The following is a 21,842-nucleotide window of genomic DNA, read 5'->3' on the forward strand; positions in this document are numbered from 1 at the left end:
ACTTTGCCTGTAGCCACGAGTCCACTCCTGGCCCGACCCTGGCTGCTCTGGTCAAGCACATGGACAGGCAAACCTCACCAAAGAAAATGAGAAGGGAGTCCACGCTGTTTTCTGAGAACTCCGGGGGCTCCTGGAAGGGGATGCTTCATCCTGCCCCTGCTGGGACCCGGGGCTGTGAAGAAACACAGCAGGCTTACAGGGTTAAAGGGAAAAAACAGAACTGTCACCTAGAAACGATACCACTCCGTGTGCTGTGCAATGTCATCCTTGGTCGCAGTTTTCCTGAAGTGGCTAATCACCAACCAAAGCACTACACCAATTAGTTGTAGACACCTGCCCCTGAGGATCTAGCTTCTCCAAAGCCTTTATTTCAAAGCTGCCCTTTCTTATAGAAATTTATTCTCTTATTTCCCTCCTGGGGAAACGGTTGCCCCTTTAAATACGGCTCACAGACCTTCCATGTGAGCCCAACACCTTTCCTTAGGAGAGCACATAATAGGGTAATCTTTACATAAACACTGTCATTCCCCACTGTGAAACAATGGCCAGATTTCCTACGTCCCAGCCTTCCACATATCCTGGCACTGTAGTTGTCCAGCTGTGGTCGTCATTCAAAGGGAGGGTTTTGAATGCTCACCCATTTCCTCCCATTCCAGCTCAGACTTACTACCTGCCTGCCATTGTTCTCTTTTGCTGGGGAATGCCTTTGCATTGGCACCTCGAAAGAGAGGAACAATGGCCCTGGGAACTCAAGCCAAGGAGCACAAGAGGGCCAGATGGCTCTTGCTGTCCCTGGTGCCAAAACCGTGGGGATTCTCGGAATGTGAAGACAGAAGCTAGAAAATTATTACTCGGGCAAAGAAATTGGTTTTCTATTCAGAAAAAAACAAACAAACAAAAAACTGGTTATTGTCTGGGTTTTGCCAAACGTCTGTGCCTCAGTGTGGGCTGTTGAGTGGCCTCTGAAATAGTCTGCCTGGAAGGCCAGGGAGGCCTCCGACCTCTGGGGGGGACCCAGCGTGCTCTCGGGCGAGGAGGCACACTGGCGGACATGCTTTCTCTAGTCGGAACCAGAAGAGCATGAACTCCAAACATTTCCTGCAGCTGTTCCACGCTCCCTAGAAGTTTTGATATTCTGTTCTGAACTTCTGTTAGGTTCTGCTCTGGTTGAGGAGGTATGAACGGTCTGAAAGGCACTGTACACGTCTATTTGGAGATGATGGTTATCTGTGTATGTGTGTGCATTCACGTTTATAAGTTAAAATTCTTTATCCAGGAAGAAATACAGGTGCTTTTGAAGAAATTGTTTCTGAATCTAGAGTCTGTGTGAAAGGTTTCAGGTTGTCAAAAGAAGATTGTGTTCCATTTCAGTTTGAACAAGAACAAGGAAATCAAAAGGTCTGCGTTCCAAGCTTGTGCACAGGCTGGGCAAGTTCTGAGTGAGGAAACGGTAGGCGAGGGTGCCCCAACGCCTACTAGAGACACTCAGGGTCAGCAACGATGTGCCAGTGTGGCGAGGAGACGGCCAAGCAGCTGGGCTAAAGGGTGGAGGTGAAATAGAAATGTGCAGAGCCGTAGGACTATACAAAACCCAGGGAATTAGCTATCGTACTAAAGATCAGAGCGTGGGAAGCAGGAGAGGACAGACCAGCCATCAGCAATCTTTTCTGTAAGGGAACACCAGATGATGCTAAATATTGTAGACTTGGTGGGTCACAGGGTCCCTGTCTCAACTACTCAGTTTTACTGTAGTGGCAGGAAAGCAGCCACAGACAGTACGTCAGTGAGTGGGTGTGACTGTGTCCCAGTAAGACTTGGCTGATAGTGAAATTTGAATTTCCTACAATTTTCTTGTATCACAGATAATATTCTTCCCTCTTTTTCTCCCAGCCATTTAAGAATGTAAAAACCATTCTTAGCTCATGGGCTGTACCAAAAAAATAGGCAGTGGGCTGGACTGGGTGGGAGTTTGCCAACCCCTGGTGAGATAGTAAACCGGTGTGAAGCAACAAAAGGCTGCCGACCCAAGACCCACGATGGGATTCTTTTTTTATTTTTTTTATTTTTTTTAATTTTATTTATTCATTTTAGAGAAGAGAGAGAGAGGGAGAGAGAGAGGATAGAGAGACAGGGGGGAGGAGCTGGAAGCATCAACTCCCATATGTGCATTGATCAGGCAATCCCAGGGTTTCGAACCGGTGACCTCAGCATTTCCAGGTCGATGCTTTATCCACTGCACCACCACAGGTCAGGCCAATGGGATTCTTTTTAAGAAACAATTTGTGTAGTGTCTGAGGAAGAAAATGCTAACATTTACCTCTTATACTCACATTCCCTCCCCTGACACACATCATGACTTAAAAACATTGATGGTCTGCTGCACTGGTTCTCCAAGTCTGATCCACGGACCAGCATTGCCAGGAACTTGTTAGACGTGCATGTTCTCGGGCTCCGGGCTCCACCCTTGACCCGCTCAATCGGAGACTCAGAGAGGATGGGGCCAGGTGGCCCGTATTCTAACGAGCCCTCCAGGTGATTGCCAGAAGTGTGCCAGTTGGGCAATCGCTGGGGACTCGTGTGGGGCAGACCCGGATTTTAACTGTAGATCTGTCACTTTGTGGCCCAGTGATCCTAGGCTACTGAGGGTCAGCCTCCATTTCCTCATTGTAAAGTAGGGAGTGTATGCTGAACAAGAGATAAGCATATGGTAATAAACTGAGAATTGCCTAGAGCCTCTTCTGCTTTTCAAAACAGTCATTATCATCCGTATGAAAGACAAAAATGTTCTCTAGATCTCTCCATTTCATCAACCATGCTGGAGAAAGAAGGGAAAGATGGAAATTTCAAAGTCTCTTCCAGAGACTGTCAGGGACAGACAAGACGAGCCCAGAGCAGAGCAGAGCTTCGTTGAGTCTGGGAGGAAGGATGAAGATGATGTGATGGGGAGGAATAAGAGAGTCCTGGGGGAGGGGGGACTCTGGAGCAATGTGGCTGGTGGGAAACCCCTGATATGTGGTGGGGTGGCTGACAGACTTGGAAAACAGGGTGACTTGTATTTGATTTTGTGGGTACTGGTAATTTCGACATAAAGCTGCTTTAAGACCCAGCCTGTCCATTGTGTTAAACCTTCAGTGCAGCTGACTTCAACCCAGAGCTACCGGGTGAATGTATTTGGAAGAAATCACAGGAAAGAGCCATGCTCCAGGCCACAGTGGACAGGGAGCAAGAGGACAGCTGTGGGAGGGGACAGAGGGGACATGTGGAACCAGACGTGCCTTGGGAATTTGCTGGAACTTCACAGAATCTTGGCCTTTCACAGAATTTAAGATAGAGGCCTTCAGCCCATTTTATTTCAGTCTCGAATGACACAGTAACCTCAGCCGACCCCTGGATGGCATTGGTGTCTATGGTGGCCTGCACTGCTGCAGGGCCCAACAGAAAACACACGTGAATCAGCCCATGGAATTTGATACCTCGTAGGTCCTCAGCAATTGGTAACCAACATGAGTGTCCTTGAATACCGTTATTCTTTTAATCGCCAAGCTTGTCTATTTTCTCTGTTTTTACAAAGAAGAGGTGGGTGGAGAATTCCCTTCATCTTGGTTAAGCATCTCTCTTAGTTCATGAAGATTATAGGTGTTGGCTGGTTGGATGATGGTATTGTCATAACCCAGGCAGGGCTACCACCGGGAAACTGGTTTGAATGCCAGGAAACCCCCTGAGCAGGTCATACTCTGCTTGTGCTGGACTTGAGCAAGGCCGAGGTGTCGGCTAACTATAGGTCAGCTCTGGCCCGTGGCCATGCTGAGAATGGTTTATATGTTTTTAAGGAACAAAACAAACCAAAACCCTTAAAAACCAAAGACTAAGTGACAGATTGTATGAGGCCAACAAAACCTAAAATATTGACTGTCTGACTCTGTATGGGAAGTTTGTCGTCAGATCCTCCATGTGGAAGGGGGTGGGACACAGGACACAGCACTGAGGGAGGCACAAGTGCCCACAGTTCCGCATGCGGGGATGCCCCACAGGGATGCTGTGCTCCGGAGCAGGGCCCACGGAGGACAGGGAGCCCTGGTCTCAGCACTGAGGCTGGGAGATGCTGGAGCCCCATAGAACCAATCTCCCCGGCCTGCAGCAATCCTGGGAGGGGCCTCTGGCAGGACAGTTGGCTCTGCCTGTGGGTGAAGCAGGCGTAGGGCACGTGGGTACAAGGTCACCATCTGTAAGGCCCTGAAGATGGGAGGGGACTCTGAGGGGAGCCCCATGTAGGGGCTGAGGCTTCAGGCAGCTCAGCGAGCTGACCCCAGGGTGGGCCTAGGATAGGCCCTTCCTACAAAAACCAGAGCTCCGTGTCAGTGTGGTCTTACACCATGCCACACAGGACCCCTCTCTGGGGCCTTTGCCCTGCCTTCTGTCTGAGCTCTGGGCTCATGATTCCTTCCTCACGTGGCCCTGCCCTGCTGCTGGGAAGAAAGAGAACCCTTGGCCGCCAGCCTTCTCCCTGCCTCGGCCCAGCTGGGTCTGTTCACACACTGAGGGGATGGTTCTGGTCTCCACACACGGCAAGTTTGTGGCTCAGAACAAAGAGGACTGTGAGATCTGACAACCAGACTCCACATCCACAGGCTCTGTTTGGGATTCTTTTCTTCCTATTACTTTCTGGCATCTCGTGCCTCCCTGCAGAGTGGAGTTTGAATAGAGGTGCATTCTTCTTAGGGGAAAATCCCACTGCCCTGCCCAGGGCTGAGCTCTTCGGCCAAAGCATACAGTGCCCTGGGCAGAAGTGCAGGTCAGCAGGTGCTATCGGGCTGGGCCCCTTTGTCTAGGATGTCCCCTGGACAAGTGCTTGGGGACCCTTGGGATCCCCAGTCCCTGCTGGTGGTGGTCAAGTGGTCAGCCTGGGGTCAAGAAGCTGAGACCACGCGGTGGGGGGGGCGGCATCAGCAGATGCCCACTGTCAGAGCCACTGCGGCAGCTGGTTGGTATTTCCCTGGCATTTTTCAGGAACCAGCGAGCTCAAATTAGGAGACGGTGAAGTTTAAGCTCTTTAACAGAAAGAACCTTGTCTATTTCATTCCCAGCTGAATTCCCACTGTTAATTTCAGTGCAAAAGACACTCAAATCTCTGTTGATTTTGGGCATGTTGAAAGCCCCCCCCCCTTTTTTTTTTTTTGACTAGCTCATTTTGTAAAGGAGGTGTGACTCACTACTCGGTGGTTGGTGCCGGCACCCATTCTGGAAGTTCTTTCTCTCTCAGTTCAGTCACTCAAGTCTATTGAGCCCCTACTGTGTGTTTAACTCTGGGGCAGAAAGAGAGAAATGTAACTAACTGAGGGTTGTTACACTCTCCATGAGAAAAATGAGCCATGAGCCCCTTTCCTGGCTGACCTGCCCCTGCAACCAGATCATAGCCTTCGGTCTTGAACTGAAGTTTGAGGCACACTCAGTGACTTGTTTGTAGTTCCTGAATAGAGAGTGTAGCGTGATAACACCTTAGGAGTCAGAAAGCCCCGGGTTCGAATCCCAGCTCTGCCACTTCCTGACCTGGGTGGGCAAGGGGTTGAAATGCTCCAAGCCTCAGGTTTTCATCTGTACAATGGAGGCAGTAGTGCTGTCCTCAGGTGTTGTTCTGAGGAGCAATTGAATTGATGAGGGTGACGTGTCCAGAAAAGTGACTGGAGTTCAATAGAGAGGGAGTTTCGAGTTTAGGTGTTATATATGTATTTGTCTCTTCGGCTTAGAAGGCACAGCCTAACCCTCCACCCTCCACGCCTTCTCAAAGGCTCAGCCTGCTCCTCAGACACTGTCCTGCTGGTGCGCGCCTCCTTTGTGCGTCCATTATAACCTGTGCCGTCTCCTGCACTTACTGCCTTGTGTCACTATTGTCCATTCCTGTGTCTGCCTCTTCATTGGATAGAGAGTCCCCTGACATCATGCCCGTTTGACTTAGCCCCTCCCCTTCGGGCTTGCCTGATTCTTTATTGTGTCATGAGTTCGAGTGTTTGCTGAGTAAGTGAAAGGAAAGGTAATATTGGGGTCGTTACAATCATTGGGCCTTACTTCAAGCCTGAGGAAGAGGAGGAATGCGCTAATGCTGGCAGGATGTGTTTAAAGGACGGTAAAAGACAGTTTGAGAAGGAGAAGTGAAACTCAATGCCTGGCACTGTTGTATTAGCTGCAATTTTTAAAAAAAGATCCCTGGCCCTGGCCAGGTGGCTCAGTGGATAAAGCATCATCCCTGCACACTGAGGTCGCAGGTTCGATCCCCGGTAAGGGCACATATGAGAAGGAATCAATGAGTGCTCAGCTAAACAAAACAACTGAGTGGAACAGCGAGTTGATGTCTCTCTCTCTCTCTCCCCCTTCCCCTCCCTTCCTCCTCCAACCCCGTTCCTCTCTCTTTCTCAAATCAGTGGAAAAATGAAAAAAAAACAAACCTGTTTAAACACATGATAATGATGTGTATTTGAGTTTAATTGCTACCTTAGGTATAGTTATTTAACATTTGAAGTTTCCTAATACTCTTGGGTTATTTAGAGGTTATTTAGGAATACTTATAGTATCTATTATATTCCAGAGGCTGACTCGAACGCTTTGCTGAAATCATTTCCAGTGAACATCAGAAGGTGTATTAATTAGCATGGTAGGTGTTAGATTTTGCTTTTTCATCGGTGGAATCAATGCTGTTGGTTGGACTGGTCAGACAGGTTGTACAGGCAACCTTGCCTTTGCGTGAGCAGGGAGAAGGAGCTCATACCTTTGAGAATGGCCTCCGGGTCTTAGAATTCCACTAGAGCCTGTGTCCGTCTGCTTCAGGAGAATTCTGTCATCCGACCAATGAACTGAATCTTGCTGCTAGCTTCTTGTGACATCTGTTTTGAGTAAAAGGGCGGGAGCAGGGACTTGGCCGATGTACTAACCAGGTGGTCTGATGTTTGCTGCTGGCTGATAAGCATCTCTGCGTGTCAGAATTTGATCTGAAACTTGCTTTATTGTAACAGGCCACCTGGCTTAGAGGTGGTAGGGGACGGATGGCCTTCACTCCCTCTATCCACTGATGGCTGCCAGAGGCTGAGAACTAGTACTGTAACAGGAGTTCAGGTCAACCTGAACCAGTAGTTTCAGAGGGCCGTGGTCACAATAAAAGTGAAAATGTGTGAGAGGGACCCAGGGGAGATCAGACCTAGTGGGATTTGGTGACCGGTGAACTGTGGTGGCAGGTGAGAGGGTGTGTAAATAACAAGACCACGTGTACATAGAGATACAGAGTGCATCTCATTTAGCTCATTGGGCTCTCCCCGTAGCCCAGAGGGGTGGCCTGGGCAGTCATTAGGAACTGAAGCACAGGGTGTCAAAGTACCAGTGACTTGACAAAGTCACATGAATAGGAAGTCATAGTGCTGGGATCCAGACTCAGGGTTTCAGACCCAAGTCAATTTCTTTCTTTATTTTACCTCATCGGCTCAAAGGTTGTGAGGCTGGATGACTGCAAGGCACGGGAGGCCAGGGGAGAAACCAAACAGGACGAGATAAAGGAAAAGTGGGGTGGCGGTGGGGAGCAGGCTGTGAATGACAGTGGGGTGGCGACCCTCAGACAGGTGACGGATGCGTCCCTGGCAGGAGGGCTTGCACCCCTGTGATGGGTGCTGCTATGGCTTCAATGTTTGTAATCCTCCCACATTCGTATGTTGAAATTCCAACCCCCAAGGTGACAGTATTAGGAGGTGGGGCCTATGGGGGGGTGATTAGCTCATGAGGATGCAGCCCTCGTGAATGGGATTAGTGCCCTTATAAAAGACTCTGGAGACTCTCTTCCTTACTGTCTCTCTCTCAAAAAAAACAAAAAAGAACCCCCTCCCTCAAAAAACCAAAAAAGCCTCTGGAGAACAATCTTGCCCCTCCCACCATATAAGAATATGAAAATCTAGAACGCAGAAGAGGGCCCTCCCCCAACTAGGTTGACACCCTGATCTCAGACTTCCAGCACTGTGAGCATTAGATCTGTTGCTTATAAGCTGCCCAGTCTGTGAGTTCTGTTACAGCAGCCTGAACGGACTAAGACAGGAGCTGGCCTGGACTTCGCCCATGAGAGGCGGGCGCAGTAGACAGCTTCACTGTCTACTCAGAGTCAGTGTCTTCCCTGAACTGAGCACACTTCTGTGTAGGATTCCAAGGTGCGCCTAAAATTCACTCTCCAGGTTTCAGACGTCCTTGGATCCTCCCTTCTGCTTGGGGCCCTCTGTCTTACCCCTCCCCCTCCAAACTCCCCCCTAGTCAGAAACAGAAGGGGCCTTCTACCCTACAACTTAGCTTGGGTAAAAGCATTTTCCATGCATTAAGGGGTGGAGGAAGAAGGAACCCAAAGCCATAGAACATATTTTCATAGGACTAGGCACTGTTGACAGTTGGTGACTCTGAGTGTGAAACAACAGGTCCTTTGTGGTCATTTAGAGCTGCCTTGTTGAGCACAAACTCCTAGCTCAGCATATTCCTGCTGTTTCAAAAAAAAAAAGTGAGTAAATAAATAAGTTAAATATCATATTCTTGACTGTTGATGTTCGCAACCCCATAGAACAAAAGCTAACACAAAGCACCCTACTTTTTTTGTTGTTGTTGTCGTCACTTTAATTTAGACCCTCGACTCTCCCGGGGAGCCTTTGAAAAACACAGATTTCTTGGGCCTGGCCCCTGCTGGTTCTGGTCTTGCAGATATAAAGGAGAGACTGTCTCTCCCTCCAGAGAGTCAGCTGTGATTATGTTTAAGGAACCTTTGTTCCTTTGTTCTAGGACGGGCTGCAGGCTTGAGTGAAGATAGAACGTTCCTTGTGCTCTTTGCCAACATCCATGTGGTCTTGTTTGGTTGAGCCACTCACCACATTAGAAACAAATTGCCTTCAGGCTGAGGCTAGCTCTGTTCTCCACGAGTGCACCCCAACTTTTCCATTTGGCCTCCGCCGGGGCTTCGCAACTGACCTTGACTGATTTAGATGGTGCCTGGGAAACATTTCTGTGTCCACTGAGCAACTTCTCTTGGCGTGGGGCTGTGGTCAAGAGGGCAGGTGTGAGAGCACGGTCTGGGCTTCTGAAAGTAGTTCATGAGGAAGAAACAGATCAGGGAAAGAGACTTAGGGGAAAGAAATCTGTGAGAGTATCTGAGAGGTGCAGGCAGAATCTGATGCTGAGGCTTAAACAACACAGCTCGGGGGTATAAGTTGGAGTGGTTGCGAATTCTGTTCCCACTGCTGCATTCCAATTCTTCTTGCTCAAGCTTAGCTTCTGAGTAGGATGTAGCTGTTCCTAGGTGGGCTGCATAAATCTTCTTAGACCCTTGTGCCTCAGTGGGAATGAGTATATTAGATCGTTTCCCGAAATCAGGAGAGGACAAGAGAATGATTGGATAAGAAGAGCAGGTGGGGCGGTGGTCGGGAGCCAAGAAGACAAACTCGGGCTCTCCAGCAACGTGGGGAGGGTACAGGGCGCAGAGGCAGGTGCACACACAGCAGGCTGAGGACACAGGGGCCCAGGCTGGCATGTTCTTTGGGAAATGTTTCATGTGAGCGCCTCGAGCTTGAATGGATACAGGCTCATTGTTGGGCAGATAAAATATATTATGCTCACTTTGTTAAAGATGGCGCTGCCCACGTGGAGGCCATCGCCCAGGTATTAATGTGTGTTGGGGGCGGGCTGTGGGCAGGCAGAATCCTTGTAGCCTGGGGCTTGGTTTTGGGATTAAGCTTTTTCCTCCCTTTTTGCTGTGGGGTGGTACAATCCCATCATGCCCCAGATAAGTGACTTTGTATTAGAGACTTCCCTATTTTGTATATTGGATTAAGTGTTTGGATTTCTACACTATAAAATAGGGGCAGAGCGGGAGCTTGCTCTCTTGGTTCCTGAGATTAATATTAGAGGAGAGAGCGGAGAGGAGAGAAGAAAGAGGCCATGTGGAAGAGGCCAGGAGAGGCAGCCAAGATGGCGGAGTGTTGAGTGAGAAGCCAGTTTGTGCAGAGTTTGTGCAGGGAGAAGGAAGGAGATGGGGAACTGAGGAGAATAAGTCTGGTGAGCTAGAAACCTTTGATTCTAGGAAACTCGGATAAGTCAGTAGCTTTGTGAGCACTGAATGTGAGTGGGTTTTGGAGCCCAGTGTGTGTTTTTACTTGCCCGCCGGGTGCAAGCTAAGATTAAAGATGAAGGCCCATCAGTTTTTGGTTCCGTTGTTTCTTACCGACTGTCCGAATCCAATGTGACCCTGCATGGGCCGGGCGGCTGTGATAGTGGCCATGGCTTCTGACTTTACACTCATCATCTCCAATACCTTGAAATCTTTATCGTTTTGCTGTTCCTCAGCAGCGTTTCTTTAAAACATGGGGAAATCTTAGTGGTATGTTTCTGTGCATTATATAGGAAATGACACTGTCATCACTGACTCTAGTATGTTTCATTATGGTTAAATATATGTAACGTCAGACTTAACCATTTTAGCCATTTTTTAAGCACACAGTTTAGTGGCGATGAGTACACTGACATAGTTGTGCAAGCATCACCATTTTCCGTCTGCAGAACCTTTACATCTCCCTACACTGGAACTCTGTGCCCATTAGACACTAACTCTCCTTCCCTTCGCCATCTCCAATCCTGGAAACTGCCATTCTACTTTCTGTCTCTACGAATGACTCCAGAATTTTGTACTACGGGTCCTCCAGGTTACAGATGACTTGCTTATGCTCTATAAATACCTTTCTCTCCTCCGATAAAAACCAGTGCTCTTCTCTTATGTGTTTTCTTGTGTTTTAGCCATTTATGTTTCCATGGGCTCTCTGCTATAAGGTCTTCCTCGCCCTAGTTTTCCCAGCCAGAAAGTCAAACTGCTTCTGTATCTAGAGAGATCCATGGGTTTACAAGCAAGGAGAGGAAGAAACTGGTTCTTCCTAGATGGTCCAGAAATCGAAGAAATCCTGAATGAGTGCCTGAAGTGCTCATGCTCACGGGGACAGCTGTGAGCTGTTACCCCTGGGTTCCCTTCCCTTCCGCTTCTTTCCAGGAGAATCCCAGGGCCAAGCAACAACAGACCAAACAGCCTTGACAATGTCTTTGCCCCAAACCCTCCGCCTTGCACATGCTTGCAAGGAAGGTCCTTAATGCTTCTGTGTCCATTGCTAGATATATCCCACCTTCATCTGGTGGGTGCTGAAGAGAAGGACCCAGGGTCCACTACTAATTAGGAGGGAAGTTCCACCAGATTTCTTTGATTCGGAGCTGGGTGTTTCGGGCAGTAGCTGGTGGGCCCTGCTCATCTGATGAGCCTTGAGCCCTGTCTGGGCTGCTCTGGTCGTCCAGCCGCACACAGGATGCTCACTCATGACCCGTCTGGTTTATCAACCACAGTCGATAGCAAGGCGGATCGTGCCAGCGTGCTGGCAAATTGGCTCTCCCACCAACCCTCTGGCTCTTAGGGAGGCAGGTTCAGTGTAGCTAATGAGTAACTTGGTTGTAATATTTTTATTTAACTATGTGAACTTAGGCAGCTTAATTGCAGTTGCATAAGTGAGCCAGGTAATTAAAAATTTGGCCTTTACATCTGTCCCCTGCCACCGAGGGAAATGCTCTGAGTGGGGATCCTTATTTGGGTGTGCGGGGGTTAACACTGAATCAAAGGAGTATTTAAAGAGAGAGGAGAGAAAAGCAAGGCACTGTTTTGTTGTTGTTGTTGTTGTTGTTTTAACTCAGAAACCTAAGTCCCAATCTTGTCTGAGCCAAACGGCAATTCAGTTCCCTTCTGGATTCCTCTGTTAACTTGTCAATGAGTATCTAAATCCCAGCGACCGAGTATCGATCGGCCTCCTTGTTTAATTACCCAGCAGAGTGTATTCTCAGCCAATCAATTTCGCTCCTGAAATGCCCAAGTCCTGCTTCAGGGGGGTGGGGGTGGGGTTGCTTAATCCTTGTTTGCTTTCAGTCCCTGTTCCGAACATAGTACATTCACACACAGGTTAATTTTTAAATCCACTCTCCTCTTACTTCACCGCCTTTCTTACCTCTCCCTGGAACCCTCGGTGACACTAAGGTCTACCAGCCTCCTCTTACTGCTTATGCAGCCTCATTAAATAGCTCAGCAAACACCTGACGTGGTCGTTGCCCAGACTTCTGCTGGTACAACCGTCCAAAGTCCCTTAGCTTTTCTGTTTCTGTGTGACGTCCCTCGGGACAGAGGTTTTCAGGAACTGCTGACACCTCTCTCCATCTGCACCTGGCTTGGGATGGAGAAAGGGGGTTCTTTCTGTGGACCCTCTGAGGACCCATTCCCAGTGCTGCTCTATCCGCAGAGCCAGCAAATCTGTGAGCCCAGATCCCACTCAATGTGAAGGTATTCTGAGGCAAGAATATATATATATATATATATATATATATATATATATATATATATATATATATATATATATATACACACACACACACAATGCATCAGGAGCCTGTAGACCCCAAGATGAACTAGCGGACAGGGCATTGTGTCCTTGTCGGTCAAATAAGTTTGTAAATATGATATATAGGTTTGCTCGCTTATAGTTTGCATTGGGTGTGGGGGACAGGCTGTAAGCAGGGAAGGTCCTTATACCCTAAGGCTTAGTTTTAAGACTAAACTTTTCCACACACACACTTGACTGTTGCATGATAGGGGGTGGTGCACTCTCATGAGGAATCCATTATACCTCAGATAAGTGACTTTGTATCAGAGACTTCCTTGTTCATATATTGGATTAAAGGTTTTGATTTCTATACTATAAAATGGGGCAGAGGAGCTCATGCAGAGATAGACCACGTGGAGGAGAGGAGAAGCAGCCAAGATGGTGGAGTGCTGAAGGAGGAGCCAGTTAGTGCAGAATTTATGCAGAGAGAAGGAGATGGGAACAGAGGTGAATAAGGCTGGTGAGGTAGAAACCTTTGATTCTAGGAAACTTGGATAAGTCAGTAACTTTGTGAGTGCTGAATGAGTGGGTTTTGGAACCCAGTGTGTGTGTTTTAGTTGCCTGTGGGTGCAAGCTAGGATTAAAGCTAATGGCCCACCAGTTCTTGGCTCTGTTGTTTCATTGTTTGTCCAAATCAAATGCAAACTTGCACGGGCCAGGCAGCTGTGTTTGTGGCTGTGGCTACTAGCTTTACAGTCCTCTTTGGTAATGACCTTCCCAGGTATATCAACAGAATCTCATCCTTTTCTTTTAATGATGATTTTTCCTTAAATCTGGGCTTCATGTGTTTAGCTCATATCAGGAGGTGGCAGTTTAACAGTTGGCAGAGGGAAAATCAGCCCCTTCTACCCTTCATGGTCCATCCTTGGGCCTCTGACCCAGGTGAGGGTTCCAGGAGTCCATGCAAGATTTAGACACTGTGAGCCCGAGCCCTGTGACTCACCTGTCAGCTGGTGGAAGAGATTTGTTGGAGGTCTGGATGGGTTTGATTCTAGTGAGCTGTCGGCCTGTTTGAACACATCAGCTTCCAATGCAATTTGCTTGGCCATAACTTTGAAGCCGAAGATCAGTCAGAGAAGCTTTAAGGAGCTCTATGGGGAATCTGTTATAGCATCCGAGCAGTCGGCCTGTATTTGGCTAATGTGTGTTTCCTCTCGCCTGATAGAGTGCAGAAGGCCTTCCGACCCAGGAAGGCTCCTTCGGGACTGGCGTCCTCCATGCTTTCCTAGGAGATTAATGCCTTGGGATTTGGCAGCTTTAAACTTCTAAGCAGTTCTGAAACTCCAGCCAGGAAGCAGGCGTTCGACCTTTGGGGTCTTTGATCTTGTATTTTATTTTTTTCTGCTGGAATGTTTAATGTGATAGTTAAAAATAAACAGGCTCATGGGTGCTTTTTCATATGGCCATTCATTACTATCAGAAAACTCCTAGGAACAAAAAACTTCCAGTCTTTTCAGATGGCACAGAGAGAGGTGAGGTGAGACTCAAATCAAGGCTCTCAATGTCCCTTGTGACCGGGGGACAGCTGCTCACCAGGTCCCACAGCAGTGACTAATGCTAATCTGACCCGCACAAATTGTTCCAGAAGGTGCTGACAGCATGTTAGAGAGCTGGAGAAGGTCACGTTGTGCATGAAAACACATATTAAGTGGGAGCACAGACTAAGGCCATGAAGCAAGGTCTCATGGGAGGTGGCAGCGTCCCCGGGGAAAGGCTTTGGCATACGGGTCTGTGGGCTCCTGTGGGGCTGCTCCCCGCAGGGGCAGTTTATGCTGTTTCTGGGTGTTTGCGTCTTTACCTCCCAATCTTGTCCCGGAAGCCACCAGGAGGGAACAAGGGAGGAGGGCCATCCGTAAACCTAAGACCATTGGTTCAGAGTGAAAAATAAAATGCTAACCCCTAGGAAGAGGCCAGAGTTCTTATTCCCTTGCATGTGAACCACTATAGGTACTTCAACTGTAAAAAACCATCTTAAATACAATACACATAAATGTTCCTGTTACAGGTTTTGCACCTTTAAAACCCACAGTGGTCGCTCAGCTGTCATTTTGACATATGCAAAATTGGAGTGCACAGAACTACACTGCTCACAGAAATTAGGGGATCAGGGACCATGCAGATACTCCGGTACTTTCAGCCTTTTGTCTAGTGCATTTTCACCAATGAAATAAAAGTTGGTTTTGCACCTCATTTGCATAATCAAACAACACTTTCTTTGACTTGTCATTTGCTTTTCTGATGTTCTTGTTTAATAAAAAAAAAACCAAATGTTTCTTTTTTTATTGCTTCATATTCATTTTGGAATATCCCCTCATTTTTGTGAGCAGTATATCTGGAAGGGAACAATTGCATGAGCTGGGATGTAACAGTGTTCAGTACCAGGTGGTGGACTAGGACAGAGGGTAGAAACAAATATCCTACAAATATATACCATATTTTTCTCTCCATAAGATGCACTTTTACCCCCCCTCCCCCAAAGTGAAGGGGAAAATGCCCGTGCTTTTTATGGAGTTAAAAATACAGTATTTTATTAAATATTTTAACACACCATTTGGTTCAGAATATTTTTTTCTTATTTTCGTCCTTAAAACCCTAGGTGTGTCTTATGGTCAGGTGCGTCTTATGGAGCGAAAAATACAGTACATATAAACCGACACACCCATATTATTTGTTTGCTTGTTTATTTAACATCCTCTGTCTTAGCTTGATTTCCCCAGAACTGCCTCAGAGAGTTCTGTCCGCCAGTAGCTTACTTGGTAGGGTGTGACCGGGGAGCAGGAGTGAGAGCCAGAGCAAGGCAACGGACCAGGTAGAGGCAAACAGAGATGCATCCCCGGTCCTTGCTGCGACATCTGTGCTCGGTCCTGCCGGAACCTTCTGAGAAGCTGCATGAGATCCTCTTCGAATCAACTGCCCAGGGGACCACAGGCAGGCAAGGGCTCCAAAGCCCCTTCAACAACTTCCGCTTAAATTGTATTTGCTGGAATTGCATCACCTGGCCACCTGAATCTGGGAGGGGGGTTGGGAAGTATCATTTCCTCAGTGGGGTGCATTACTACCCTGAGTAAAGGGAGGTCTCTCTAGGAAGAAAGAATGGGAGAATAGATAGTGGTAGGTCACAGGGTTCGGGACACGCTCCCCACAAACAGAGCACCTTAGCACATGGAGTATTTCCAGCTGAAGGAACTTGAGACATGGCAGGTGTAGCAAGGACTCCCTGACCTTCCTTTCTCCCCTGAAGGTCCCAGGCCCTCCTGTGAGAGATGATCTCACCGTACCTGGGGAAAGGAGCACCCCCACGTCTGAAGACTGAGGGACACGGACAGGAATAGGAAAAAACAGGCTTGCTAACTAACCGCCCAGCCCCTGTTCGCCACCCTGAGCTCGTGCCCTTTGTTCTAGCGTGTTCTCCCACAACGTTCTGCTCTTGGTCAAATACAACACAAAAGCACCCAGTTTAACTGTTTCTTGTGAAGCCTCCTTGTCATGTAAAACTTAATATTATCGACTTTGCATGCTTTTCTCTTGTCCGTGTCTTTTGCCCATTCAATTTGCAGGGCACCAGCCAGAGACCCAAGGGCAGTAGTAGGAACAGTAAGCATCCCCTTGTCTACACAGGTGTCCAGCATTCTCAGCTGTAGTGGGCTGCCAGAAAGACATCCATGTTTCCTCCCACTCTGGATATCTGAGAAGAGACCAAGGTGATGAAAGGTGTCATACATGTGCCAACCTGCAGTCTCTCCACGATGCTTAGCTGCACATGCTGCTGGTCCATGCCTTGCATGTCCAGCAGAAATTCTGTGCTGTGGGTTAGTGTTTTATTTAAAAATGGACATTATAATGTTCCCTTTAGAAGAGGACTTTCTCCTCCATGTCTTTCCAAAAGATCAAGGAAGTCAGAGGCTGGTAGCTAGAAGGAATTAGAGATAATGATGTGACATCCAGAGGTTGAGCTGGGAATGATTGGGAACAATGTCCATGTGAGCGGCTTTGTTGCTTTTGAGATTATATATCACAATGAAAATACAGAAACGCTAAGATGTTCATTTGCATCAGGAAAGAGAGAGACAGGCATTCCATATACATGTTTCTGCCTAAAATTGCAGTAGCTACAGGAAGCAGGGACATAGGAGAGAAAATACCTGGAATAAATAAGGAGATCCAGAGACGGGGGTGAAGGCAGGGAGCAGCTTCTGCTGAGGCCGCACTCTGGAACTTCCTGTTGCTTATTTCCCTCCCCCGTCGCTGGTCCCGCTTTGCAGATATCAACAGGCATGGTGCGCTGGCACGCCGTCCCGGTATTCCGGATTAGAAAATTCTTTTTTTTTTTTTTTTTTTTTTTTTTTTTTTTCCATTTTTCTGAAGCTGGAAACGGGGAGAGACAGTCAGACAGACTCCCGCATGCGCCCGACCGGGATCCACCCGGCACGCCCACCATGGGGCGACGCTCTGCCCACCAGGGGGCGATGCTCTGCCCATCCTGGGCGTCGCCATATTGCGACCAGAGCCACTCTAGCGCCTGGGGCAGAGGCCACAGAGCCATCCCCAGCGCCCGGGCCATCTTTGCTCCAATGGAGCCTTGGCTGCGGGAGGGGAAGAGAGAGACAGAGAGGAAAGTGCGGCGGAGGGGTGGAGAAGCAAATGGGCGCTTCTCCTGTGTGCCCTGGCCGGGAATCGAACCCGGGTCCTCCGCACGCTAGGCCGACGCTCTACCTAGAAAATTCTAACTTGTCACAATGTAATGCTTTCTCATGCCACGGACTGGGAAGAAATATATGCAAAACATGTATGTCATAAAGGTCTTGTATCTGGAATATGTAAAGCCCTCTTAACTCTCAATACTGAGAAGGAAAACAGTCTGATTTTAAAATGGGCAGAAAGTCTAAATAGAAACCTCACCCTAATGTGCAGATGGCAAATAAGTACATGCACAGATGCCCAATACCATTCATCATTAAGGAAATAAAATGAAAACTACAATGAGATACTACTACACACCCGCCAGAAAAACTGAAATGAAAAAGACTGACTATGCCAGGTGTTGGTGGGGGTTTGCAGCTATTGCAGCTCCCATGTACTGTTGGTGGGAATGTAAAAAAATGTTGCCACTTTGGAAAAGAGTGGAAATTTCTTTTAAATATACACTTACTTTATGACCCAGTAATTCCATTAGTTATTATTCATAATAACCCCAAACTGAAAACAGTCCAAACGTCCATCAACTGATGAATGAATAAAAAAGCACTGTGCTCAGTCCGTGCAATGGAATATTATTCAACGATAAAAATGAATAAAGTACTAATGTCCACACCAACATGGATGCATCTCAAACTTGGAAGAAGTCAGACGCAGAAGACTGAAGCTGCACAGCCCTATTTCTATCAAGTCCTAGGAAAGGCAAACCTAATGGTTGAAGAAAGCAGATCCATGGCTGCTGGGGCCTGCAGGTGGGGGAGAGGATTGACTGGAAAGGGAGCACCAAGGGACTTTTGGGCGGATAGGAATGTTGTACATTTTGATTGTGGTGATAGTAGGCAGGCAACTTATACGCATTTCTGGACACTCATCAAACAGCACACTTAAAATGGTGAATTTCATTGCATATAAATTATACTTTAATAAAGCTGATTAAAATCTCATGCCTTCCTGCACATCATTGGACACCTCAGCTTTTGGACAGAATGTCAAAGGGGAACCATTTGTCAGCCGTGGGTGTGGCAGGGAGACACCCTATGCTCAGGAACTGTAACCTGAAGCTTGAACTTGGGAGCTTCACACTGAGGAGCACAGTGCAGACCTGGGTCAAGGAGGAAAGGGTGGTCCCGGAGGCAGGGCCTCCCTGGTGGAATCTTCGTCATAAAAGAAATTCAAAAGAATATAAAGAGGCTATATCCTCAAAAGGGTAGAAATATAAATACACTTTACAGATTTCATTTTACTCATCACGAAAAAGCAGGCAGATGTTATCACTAGTAAGGAATAAGATGAAGAATAAAATAGAAAGAGTAAAGCCATGTTGAAATGAATGTGCAGACGGGGTGGAATGGGTTTTCCCACAGTGGGGGAGGGTGTCTGTCCCCAGATGAGAATCACCTGACACCGCTCTCGGTGACCGACACATGACACAGTTGTAAAAGGCTTTCCATGGAGTCAGGATCCGATTATGGGGGAAGGTGTGCTGTAGACAAAGTCTAGTTTTCCACAGGAACACAAGTTCTTCTGCATGTGGGGATTTGGGAAGGCTTCCTGGAACCACACTGAAAAGCAGACCCTTCTTGCCATCGATTCTGCGGCTGCCTTTTCTCTCTCTCCAGGATTCTGTCTCGACTCTCAGCGTGAACACTGCTGTAAAACCCTCTTACGCACGGCAGGACTTATTCTTTAAAGAGAACTTCAGTGGGATAGAGAAGTGTTTCTGAACACCTTGAAGAACCTTGCCACCCCAAGTAGCCAGGGGTCTCTTGTACCCGTTCGTGTTCATGCCCCTCCCGGATGCCATCGCCTCATGAGGATGGAGAGGCAGAGCAAACGTGAAGCGCAGCACTGACTCCGGGCAGGGTTCTCTGCTCTCAAAGCGATTCCATCTCCGCATTCTCCAGCTTCCACGGACCAGAAGAGGGTGATAAATCACACTAATGGCCGTGCTTTCACAGCTCTGGAACATAAATGCTCACTTGCAAAACTTCTATGCTTTCTTGGATCAGTTTTTACTACAAATCTTCCTCTTCATACTAATGGTACTGTCTATAAAAGGAGAGTTGCAATAAACTTCCTACATAACTTTTAGAATTATATGGAAGGTCCAATAACCAAATATCTGAACAGAAGGTAAATGATTTTCAAGTTTAGATTTGTGTTGTTAGAACGTAGTGACTGAGAGCAGGGAAGGTGATCAGACATACTTTGGAAGAAATCCTTGCTCTGTCTGCCCTATACTATAAGACCTTTAGCAAATACCCTAACCTCCATGAGACTTGGTTTTCTCCATGCAATGGGATTAAATGCAAATGCTTAAAACTTACTAAGGACAGAGGCGAATTTAATGGTGGGTGAACGGGGCAAGAGCTCTGAGCCCTGACTTCTGAAGAGCCTCACAAAACCCCAACTTTACACTTTTTTTCTAATGACATCAAGTTTGGTTTCATATGTACAATTTTAACATTAATAATACATAATATTTTTTACTTATTTAAAAATATGGTTAACATGTATTTTTATTTTCCCTGTCTCTCTTTTCTTTTTAAGGAGCCCAGTATTTTCTTCTGCACCCGGGGCCTCAACAGACCTTAATCCGCCTCTGAGTGCCTGGAATGCAGTGGGTATTGAGGAAAACAGCGGTAAATTGCACGAACAGGGCGGAGTGGAGAGGGCAGAAGTATGTTTTGTTCACTGTGCTGTCACAGAGATGGCCTGATTTTTACACGAAGGTTTATATACGTACAGACCAAAAGCCGATGAACGAAGTTACATATGATTGCAGCCTTGCAGAGTCTGTTCATGTCATGAACTCTGTAACTGTGCCTAGTAGCTTGAACATTCAACTCCTTGCCACACAGAACCACACAGAAGAATGACTGGCAGAGCCCTGGCTAGTTGGCTCAGCAATAGAGTGTTGGCCAGGTGTGTGGAAGTCCCGGGTTTAATTCCCAGCCAGAGCACACAGGAGAAGTGACCATCTGCTTCTCCACCCTTCCCCCTCTCCTTTCTCTCTATCTCTCTTTTCCCCTCCTGCAGTCAAGGCTCCACTGAAGCAAAGCTGGCCTCTGCCTCAAGCACTAGAATGGTTCTGGTTGCAACTGAGCAATGCCCCAGATGGGCAGAGCATCGCCCCCTGGTGGGCATTCCAGGTGGATCCCAGTTGGGCGCATGTGGGAGTCTGTCTGACTGTCTTCCCCCTTCTCACTTCAGAAAGAAAGAAAAAAAAGAGAGAATGGCTGGCAGATCCGTGGTAGCCTTTTCAGCACTCCGAGTAAAGGTGAGGCCCTTCCCCCAGGTAGAGCCTTGTTCAGGACTTAGGGGGAAGTAGACCCGATGGGCACACAGGGGTGCTGAATGCATGGACATCGGAAAGAAGCAATGGTGACTCCATTGTTAAAACGTATCGGATTGTCGAGATAATACGCTAACTTTTTTCCTGTATTGGAAAACTCTGGTACATATTATATTAGACAACCGTGTGAAAGATGAGAAATGAGGGGTTTTTGGGGGGGGGGGTGTTGAAGTGTTGAAGGTCCCTTGGTGAGGGGGAGGTGAGAGATTCTGATTAAATGCAGCCTCCCTTAGAAACCTAGGGGCGCTTGCTGTTCTCCACGGCCTGGATTGCATTTACCCCTCTTCACGAGTCTCCCCTAATTACCCCGGGGCTCTTCCATTTATCTTCTGAAGTCCTCTAGTGCTGCAGCCTGTCTGTGCCATCCTACAGCCTGTCCGTGCAATTTAGCACTTAGCTACACACTGTCACTCCTCGGCAAGGTGCTGAGTGCTCCAGGGCTCGTTTCCGTGGTGATTAAGAGGCGAGGGTGGCGTGGAGGCAGAACTGCCCGCTGAGGCCTTGCCTCCCACACCGACTAGGACAGGTCACAACCCGGTCTAGGTTTCGGTTTTCTCTCAGAACGCCAAGTGAGCTGCAGGGGTGAGATGACCCCTCAGACCTGTTCCAGCGCTAGGCTCTATGATGGGCTCTTCCACTCCTTTCCTGCGTTTCCTGGAGAAGAACTGTCCAGAAAGATCATCGTGTGACTCAGTGACATTCCAGAGCGAGAGGGCAACGATTGAATCGCCCCCTTTTTTTCTGTCCCCCTCACCTCCTCTTCTCCAGTTGGGGGCTCTCATCCTCTCCCCACCTGGCTCCCAGCTAGCCTTGCCTGAGGACTGTTCCCTGATGTGGCCCGAAGAAGAGACCACTGATGGGGCAGAGGCCAAGGGCAGCCTGTGGGCATCCGGGCCATTCCTTCTGCTGGTGCTCGGGGCTTACCACCCAGAGTTTCTGACCAGTTCGTGCCTTTGTCGGTACTCTGTCTTCCTGTCCCCCAGTAGTGACTTTCTCCCTGGATTCTGAACCGATGACTAAGTCCAGCCTTTGATGCCCGCCTGACCTGTTGTGGCTGGCTAGTACCCTGCACTTCCGCCCCGAGGTCCTACTTTCAGATGCTGGCTTTTGCCCCAGCCGGCACCTCTCGGGGCCTGAAGTTACGCCTGTGCTTCTCCCTTGTACAGGATTGTCAGCATTTTCTTATCTCTTAGATCCCAGGTGCTCACTCACTGGACATAGTATTACAAGACAGCAAAAATCATATAATTCTTAAAAATCAAGCTTTTAGAAAGTGTTTGACATGTTGCAAATTGTTTCAAAAGTACCTGAGGTACATCTCTTTACTG

This window comes from Saccopteryx leptura, chromosome 11 (assembly GCF_036850995.1).
Source record: "Saccopteryx leptura isolate mSacLep1 chromosome 11, mSacLep1_pri_phased_curated, whole genome shotgun sequence".
Classification (NCBI taxonomy): Eukaryota; Metazoa; Chordata; class Mammalia; order Chiroptera; family Emballonuridae; genus Saccopteryx; species Saccopteryx leptura.